The sequence below is a fragment of the Clytia hemisphaerica genome, unplaced genomic scaffold (assembly GCF_902728285.1).
Source record: "Clytia hemisphaerica strain Z4C2 unplaced genomic scaffold, Clytia hemisphaerica genome assembly, whole genome shotgun sequence".
NCBI classification, from domain to species: domain Eukaryota; kingdom Metazoa; phylum Cnidaria; class Hydrozoa; order Leptothecata; family Clytiidae; genus Clytia; species Clytia hemisphaerica.
The window spans coordinates 59,366-68,217 of NW_027103568.1; the positions used below are offsets into that span (position 1 = coordinate 59,366).

Genomic DNA, 8,852 nt, shown 5'->3' on the forward strand with positions numbered 1-8,852 from the left:
GAGCATACCAATGACACCCATTCGTCGTCATACTCTTCTTCGTATGCTCAACTTATGAAAGGTTTAATGGGGGCCCTCGAAAAGGAGATCAAAGATGACATCAAATAGCTTTTTGCTGTGTCTTTCGATTTTCCTGACATCATTCACTACACTCCGTCAACCTGGCTGGAGAAACGACCACCAACATTGGTCTTGGCAGTAAAGCTTCTATGCGGCCTCAACGACGAGGAACGGTACACGGAGAGGGAGCTAGCACGGGTGGCCTATATCATTGAGTGTATCTATAAAGCCCGTAGGTTTAACCTTGTACTCCCTCTCTCCTTCATAATGAATCTCGTGACATATCTAACCACTCGCTGCCAAACTATGAATAAAGTAGTGGCAAAGATTTGTCCTGGTGGTAGTTATACCCATATACGTAATTGGATAACGGCCAACACACAAAATCCATTAATTCCACCAACTGCTTGTTTGAAATGGTCCATGGACAATAGCCAACGAATTTGTAAATCATGGGTGTAAAAGCCTCAATCCAAGATGCCAACAAATATCTGTACTGCTAATTTGTATGTTATCATTGGAAATTATGGTCTACAGTACCTATTTCAACAAGCCCCGTCAAATTGGCTAAAATTATACCAAATGCCGACTTTCGATTTACAACACGAATCCACTTTCCAAGCTATTCGGCAAGAGTTCCTCCTGAAACGTCTTGCAAAGTTAAAAGAAAGCCACATCGATATCGACGCTCTTAGTGAGCAACTTCAAAATTCCAAAACCGTAAAGGGATGCACTGATAAGAACTGTAGGTGCGTCAACGAGCCAAGTTTTCGTGTTTGTCATGTATGCCGATCAAGTGCCCTTGGCAAAATTCTGTTCGGAATCGACGACAGCGAAACTTCAACAAACCCAAAAGAAGGCTTCGAGTGCATACCGCCAAATGTGCACGGTAAGCTCGATGTCAAATTGGATGAACTAGATTTTTTTAATCCAAATTCGTACCTCACGATTCATCACATGTTACGGAACATTGGTGTAAGAGCAGGTAAAAGTCGGCAATTGTGGACATACTGAATAGGCGTCCTTTGTCCAAATTATTTATGAATAATTATGAATTATGTAATTTCTTTTTTATTGATGCTCTATTGAGTTATGGGCATGATTATAACTAAAGAAAGTAGCGGTAACATAACGTGGCATCACCTATATATTTCGAGCTGTTCTTACAGTGTGGTTGGTTGCTTCATGGCAACCGATTCGTACCATGAAATAAATCCCTTCTATATATATTGTTTTTAAGATTACTTTTTAAATTGGGGGAGACAAAATACTTTTTCTTAAGGAATCTGAGATTATAAACGATTGACTTTCGACAAGATCGTGATCTCCACTCCAAAAACCAGTACAATTTTCACCCTAGGTATTTCGTTCTACGGTGGTACACGTCAATGGATGTTTCTCGAAGTCGACGGAACCATTTACAAAATTGTTCTCGAGCTTATCCGTTATGTTGTTTATTGTCCAAGTTGTTATCGTGCATTTTATGGGAAAAAGTAGTTTGAGGTGAGTTCTTGCTCAAGTTGTTATCGTTCATTTTACGGGAAAAGGTTGTTTTATAGGCTGGTCATGCCCGTTGTTGCTGAAAACGAGTGGTATGGTTTAATGACATATAGTCGATTCTGGCGTACTTAAAGTTCTCTTCCTGTGTTATACTAGGGAAGCTGTACTGAAACTTGTAGAGGTACTTACCTATTTATGGATATGAATTTCACAAACATTTATATCCATTGTTTCAGGAACATGGTTCTCGGTGTTCCCCAGTTTATGAATTGGGTTGTGCCTCTGGTTGGTCTTCCTCACATTGAGATGAATCTGTGTATATCGTTCGTTAACCTTAACTGGGAGGTATGTAAAGTTCTAACTACTCTTAGGTGCCAAATAAACGGCCCCCCCTGCTTGTTAATTTTAAAGAATATTTTCAGCTGTCAAAGAGAAGGACCCTTATTTTGCTCTAAATAGCCTGATTTTAGCCTATATTTACCTTATTTTGGGTTTTCAGAAGTAAAATTTCCAACCCCCCCCCCCTTTATTTGGCACCTAAGAGTAGTTGGGAAATATTATCTTTGCTCTTTCTGCCAACTAATTGACACTATCAATGGCTGGTAGTTCTCTCACCTATAATACTAATTGTACTAACTTTGATGAATTTTAAGGTATTCTGTGGAGACATTGCTAAACAGCTGGGCTTCGAGACAGATAAGGCCAAGGATGTTTTCCGGAAGGACAAAGATCACCACAAAGAATGGTGCTTTCTGGAGCTTATGTTTTACGCTGGTGTTGACGAACTACTTTCACTCTACGTTAAATTGTTTGCAACTGACGTTTCACTCACTGGTTTTTGGAATCGGTGCCAGGCTCAATCTCCAAATCTAAAGTACATGGCGAACATGTGCCTGAATCATCTTTTTGCGATGATGTTATTTAGAGTTTCGGTTCGTAGAAACTGCTTTGAAGGTAATTTCAAGACATCATTGGTTGTTCTCATGACACTATATACTAAAAATGTGTCGTACAGTCCTAAATGAGATTTTTTCAAGGGCTTGATAGTTATACTTCACTTCGTGCATTTTACTATGAGATATGAGAAGTTTGCGAAAACCAAAATCAATATTGTAGGTTACATTTTTTAAGGCATTGAAATGGCTATGGAGCAGTTAGAGGGTTTGTTTTTTTACAAGACACCATCCAATCTATCAACGACTGCTAGTGTATAATCGTATCGTTCTCCAGCAAATGCCGGATGAGATGAAGGATTTGCTGAAAGTAGCCTATACAACGTCTGTCACTGGAAATCATGATTCTTGCCGAGGTAGTGAGTACGCATACAGAAAAGCTACTATTCAATATGCCTATCCATTGGTATTTCAAATTCTGTTTATGAAATCGAAATACCTATAGTTGTAGTTATCCTATACGCCTTAAACCAACATCTACATTATAATACAATGTTGGAATATAAAACACTGGCCACCTCGTTTAATTCTAAGGTGATGCGTGTCTCGAGGAGATGAACAAAGAGATTAAATTCTGGTTGAACAATGTTGGTATACCTTCAAAGACAAACTGGACTGAAACTATTAGAAGTATTGACAATATGGAAAAGGTATACTCTTTTATCTGTCCAGAAAGAAGTAGTCTCAACTGAAATAAATGTAGAGAACAATTTTCTGTTCCTCCATATACTTAATTAATTTATTTGGAATAACACAACAGGAATATGTGATATTTTATTTACAACAGGCTGCTATTTTTTAGACGCACTATTTTCAGATTCCTTTTCATGGGTGGGACAAATCAGTTTGGCTCTTTGCATCTGTAAATTAGTTCTTATGCTTTCCCACTGCATTTAACATGTATCAAGTATGGACATCCATGTAGAGGCAGGCAGGCTGGACACAGATTAAGGGTTGGTTTGGAACACGCACACAATAATGTATTGAAGTTGATTGTTGAAATTGTGTTGACAGAGTTCAAACTAAGAAGTACAAAATGAAAATGAAAAATAATTTGAACTAAAATGACAAATCCTTGACTAAATATGACAAAATATCCTAGATATCCTCAAATGCTCGTGATAAACCTCTAAAATCTCTCAAAATATGAACAAATCATAGAGACAAAATGACAAGAAGTCATGTTACTGAAATGAGCTAATTCTAAAGGTGGCTGAAATTTTAGGTAAATTCTATAATTGAAAATTGTACTGAAAATCCTATGGTTATCCTAACTTAAAGAGAGGCACTGAGAACCAAAGTCTTAGACAAAACCACATAAAATCAAGAGAACCAAAACTCACCGGCTGGCCTATGAGTGTGTGCTGTGAAATGCCATGCCAATAATTCAGTGAAAATTGATGAATTATAACTTGAAATTCATTGACTTAAATTCCAAATTTGTAAATTAAAATAGTGACTTTTCTCGGCTAGGTCGCGATATATGTGTGTCTGAAAATGTCGTTGCTTTTCACGTCTAATGGAATAAACTTACATACGGCAAGTGGGAATTGTCATGTATGAAATTGGCAATCTCTCTCTCAAAACGAAAATTTCATACTATCTTACTACAGTCAGTAAAACATAACGTGATAATGCTCTTCCACAAGCTATGATTGTGTTACGTTATTGTATAAAATCATTGATTGAACGTTAACATAAACTGTCTCTTCTATACCATACAGAAAATCAGCGATATCTCCATGGCTGAATTTCTTGGGGCGAATGGGGCAAAGCGTGGCGAGGTGTGGCAAAATTTCACATAGAAAACACAGCGATGTCTACATGGCTGAATTTCTTGGGGCAAACGGGGCAGAGTGTGGCGAGCTGTGGCAAAATTTTATATTATAGAGAATACAGCGATGTCTCCATGGCTGAATTTCTTGGGGCAAACGGGGCAAAGCGTGGCGAGTTGTTGGCAACATTAGATATCGAAAACTCAGTGATACCCCGTGGCTGAATTTCTTGGGGCAAATGGGGCAAAGCGTGGCGAGGTGTGGCAACATTTCACATAGAAAACACAGCGATGTCTCCATGTTTGAATTTCTTGGGGCAAACGGGGCAGTGTGTGGCGAGCTGTGGCAAAATTTTATATTATAGAGAATACAGCGATGTCTCCATGGCTGAATTTCTTGAGGCAAACGGGGCAAAGCGTGGCGAGTTGTGGCAACTTTAGGTATCGAAAACTCAGTGATACCCCATGGCTGAATTTCTTGGGGCAAACGTGGCAAAGCGTGGCGAGCTGTGGCAAAATTTTATATTATAGAGAATACAGCGATGTCTCCATGGCTGAATTTCTTGGGGCAAATGGGGCAAAGTGTGGCGAGCTGTGGCAAAGTTTCATGTAATAGAGAATATAGTGATGTCTCCATGGCTGAATTTCTTGGGGCAAACGGGGCAAAGCGTGGCGAGCTGTGGCAACATTTCATACACTGAACATAACTCAGCGATATACCAATGGCTGAATTTCTCGGGGCAAACGGGGCAGAGCATGGCGAGCTGTGGCAAAATTTTATTTTATAGAGAATACAGCGATTCCCAATGGCTGAATTTCTTGGGGCAAACGGGGCAGAGTGTGGCGAGCTGTGGCAACATTTCATACACTGAACATAACTCAGCGATATACCAATGGCTGAATTTGTTGGGGCAAACGGGGCAGAGTGTGGCGAGCTGTGGCAAAATTTTATATTATAGAGAATACAGCGATTCCCCATGGCTGAATTTCTTAGGGGCAAATGGGGCAAAGCGTGGCGAGCTGTGGCAACATTTCATATAATGAACACAGCGATATCCTCATAGTTGGATTTCTTGGGGAAAACGGGGCAAAGTGTGGCGAGCTGTGGCAAAATTTCATATTAATTATAGAGCTCGTTATAGAGAATACAGCGATGTTCCATGGCTGAATTTCATTGGGGCAAATGGGGCAAAGTGTGGCGAACTGTGGCAAAATTTCATATTATAGAGAATAAAGCGATATCCTCATAGTTGGATTTCTTGGGGCAAACGTGGCAAAGTGTGGCGAGCTGTGGCAAAATTTCATATTAATTATAGAGCTCGTTATAGAGAATACTGCGATATCCTCATAGCTGAATTTCTTGGGGCACATGGGGCAGAGCGTGGCAAGATGCGGCAAACGCTTTTTTATCTCTACAATATTTTTATGGTGGGGATTGATTCACTTTTTACATTTCCCGCCACCTCAAAACACGAGGGAATGTCCACTAAATTGCAGACCATAATACTAGTTTTGTTCAGTTAATTATTTTATTGTTTTATCGCTTAAAGTAAAATGATTTCTTATAAAATATAAAGTAACGTATTTTTAATCATAATTAAGGACATTTATTAAAATAGATTTTAAATTTGATATTTTTTGACCAAAATGTTTACATCTGTGTTTTACCGCATTCCAATTTTGTTTACATTACAAGCCAGACCCAGTGCACCATGCTCGCCGACCTGTTGCTGCTCACGCTGTGGAGAAAATACATGTTGGGTTGCTGCTGTTTTTTTGGTGAAATGAAATGTTTAATGAAACAAAACTGGCTATCATTTTTAATTTTTAAACAAGGTTTTTGCTGCAAGATGATTTAGAAACTTCACATGTTACTTATGTAGAAGTATGAGAGTTTGCTTTTCACTTTTGATGGCTTGATGATAGGTTGTGCTGACCTGAGAAAGAAAGATTCAAACCACCAAGTAGCCTCAGAATTCAACCTTCCTAAATTATTCCTATTAGAATAAATTACAGTTGGCGCTCTACCGTGAAGTGTCAACTGTAGAAGTCGAAATAGCTGTTTATGGAGAACGCGACGCCCTATTGAATAACAAACTTCTCCAAATACATTATTTTCCCTCCGCCAATAAAAATGTGATAAAATTATCTTGTCTCTAGGTAACCATTGTTGTGGAGTAATTAGTTACCGTGAGTGGTCCTAAATCCAACAGCCCTGCCTAAATCTGACCCCCCCCCCCAAATGATGACTGCTATGAAAAAAAATTATATGTTTTTATTTTAATGTGTATATCTCTGAAAGACCATATCGTAATCGGATTTAGGCAGGGCTGTCGGATTTAAGACGACTCACGGTATTTGCATTACCCAGCCAAAACAACCAATAGACAAGGGATGTTCAAATTAGACCAACTTATGGTACTAAGAGGGCCTTTGGCCCTGTATTCTGACTCTCCAGTCCAACACTGACCCTCTAACTGGTAATGACCCAATACCCCCTCCAGATAGGAAAAAATAAATAAAACTAATTTTGAAGGTTTGTCTCTTATGCTTTCCATGAAAAGGCAGCATTTCAGTCAGTACCATTCAGTACAGTACCAGACGATCTCAATCGAACGCAATCGACCGATTGAAATTCGATTGTCGAACGCAATCGAATCTCAATCGAATATTACCGCAATTTTCAGATTCGATTGATATTCGATTGCGTTCGATTGATGTTCGATTGCGTTCGATTGCGTTCGATCGTCGATTCAGTGACCCCTGGATTGTTCATCACATAATCAGTCTGTCACAAACAGCGATATTTCGATCGCACGGAAGCGCTTCAAAACACCAGCTTTTTTGGAGTTTTGTCTCGTTTACCCAAACGCTTCAATCTCGCGTAGGCTTAGGGGTCAAGACTAGAACCCCCAATACGAGAACTGCCTGACCGAAAAAAAATCATCATCATCAATTTTGTTAATTGTCAGAATCGTTTACTGGAAATACGTAACTTTCTGAAGTTTTGTTTTTTTTCGGTTGTGCTTCATTTTAAAACTAACGAAGATGAAGAGTTACCATCAATCCCGCGAGGAAAAAAGATTCCTAATCTACGAAAGTGCGCTCGCGCGGCGAAAGAATATCTAGCAAATTAATATAGCATAAACTGACGAAATCCTTTCTTTTTGCTTAGGTGACTCACCACGATCCTGACTTGCATGAGAAACAAATTTGGCAATGCATAATTATTACGAGCGGCCGAGAAAGTTTGTGTGACGCGCGCAGAAATTGTGCGATAAAAAGCCCCGAAAACGCCCCACTGAATGAAAATTGAAACTAGGAATTTATTGAATATTACTGATGAAGTATCAAACTTTTTATTTTTTGTAATCATTATAAATTCATAATTTTTAAATACTATTTTTGAAAGTCAAGGACAATTAAAGTGAATTTAAGTGATGGGGGGATATTGGGCGGCGGCGTTTGCATTCCGAGATCGAATTAAACGAGAGTAAAAAAACGGGGGCGTCTTAGTATGATTAATTCATTTTTTTTTTTCGCGAATAAAATGAATTTTTGATTTTTGAATTAGGATATATAATATAATGTCAATGCCAAAGATATTTTCTTTACTTGCGAATAATCTGCTGGTTGCTTCGCCACTCGGGGCGGTGCGACCCCCCTGCAAAACATGCACTCGCAGGTAGCTCCGGAGTCTTTTTTGTCCAGCTTGTTTTTAGCCTACCGGAGTTGTTTTTCTTAGTGTATTAGATTTATATGACTAAGTTTAATATAAGAAAACTTTACAAGCGGTTACAAGAAGCGTGAATTCGAGTCTGTATTTTAGATTTTGTGTACAAAAGAGTTTTGCAGGCCTGCACCCCTCAAAGTTTTGCAGAGACCTGGATGAGGTCAAAATGCAGGGTTGCCCGGGATTGATGCTGTTAGGTCAAAAGTTAAAAGTCAAGACTCGTCAAAGGCTTTAGATGCTTGGAGAAGAAAAACCAGAATAGACAGTCCTGATTTTATCTATTTTGTCGCAAATTCTGTAGAATTTGAAGCCTGCAGATTTTCGATCTTCTCCAAATTCGTCATCTGAGGGCTGCCATCAAGGTCATCTCAATGTTTGTTTTTCTTCTAATGTTTATATTCTGAAATCCATTGCAACAAGAAAGTCAAATCTGTAAGGTATGTGGCATTTTTTTTCTATTATTTTTCATGCCTGCATGTTATCAATTATAATCTGATAAGTGCAGGAAAAACTGCTTCCCTTTCCCCTCTTTCTCTACTTATCTGCCTATGGGCTACTATTACCTGTCATAAATTTTGGTAATCGACAAAACCACTTGTTGTGTGTGGTGAGTGAGTGGCCAATCATGAAATATTTATAAGATATTTGATCAATCGGGGTACATAGCTACTGTTAGTTTGGCCAATTACTCCGGCTAAGAAAAGGTTGACGACAGGAGATGAATTTGTGGCAATTTAAGAGGCAAAGGGACAACCAACCTATTGTGGTTTTATTTGAAATGAGAGGAAAAAAACTAACATTGAAATTTTGTGATCTGACCTTGACACCTAAT

General features: G+C 38.8%; 1 long non-coding RNA gene across 1 annotated transcript; it reads left to right on the forward strand.

Moving 5' to 3' along the window:
- The first annotated feature begins 1,836 nt into the window (after positions 1 to 1,836).
- Positions 1,837 to 3,159, forward strand: LOC136801055 (uncharacterized). The gene is made up of 3 exons (XR_010845795.1): positions 1,837 to 1,905; positions 2,214 to 2,514; positions 2,692 to 3,159. It is a non-coding gene; the product is annotated as an uncharacterized lncRNA (long non-coding RNA).
- Positions 3,160 to 8,852: the final 5,693 nt, after the last annotated feature.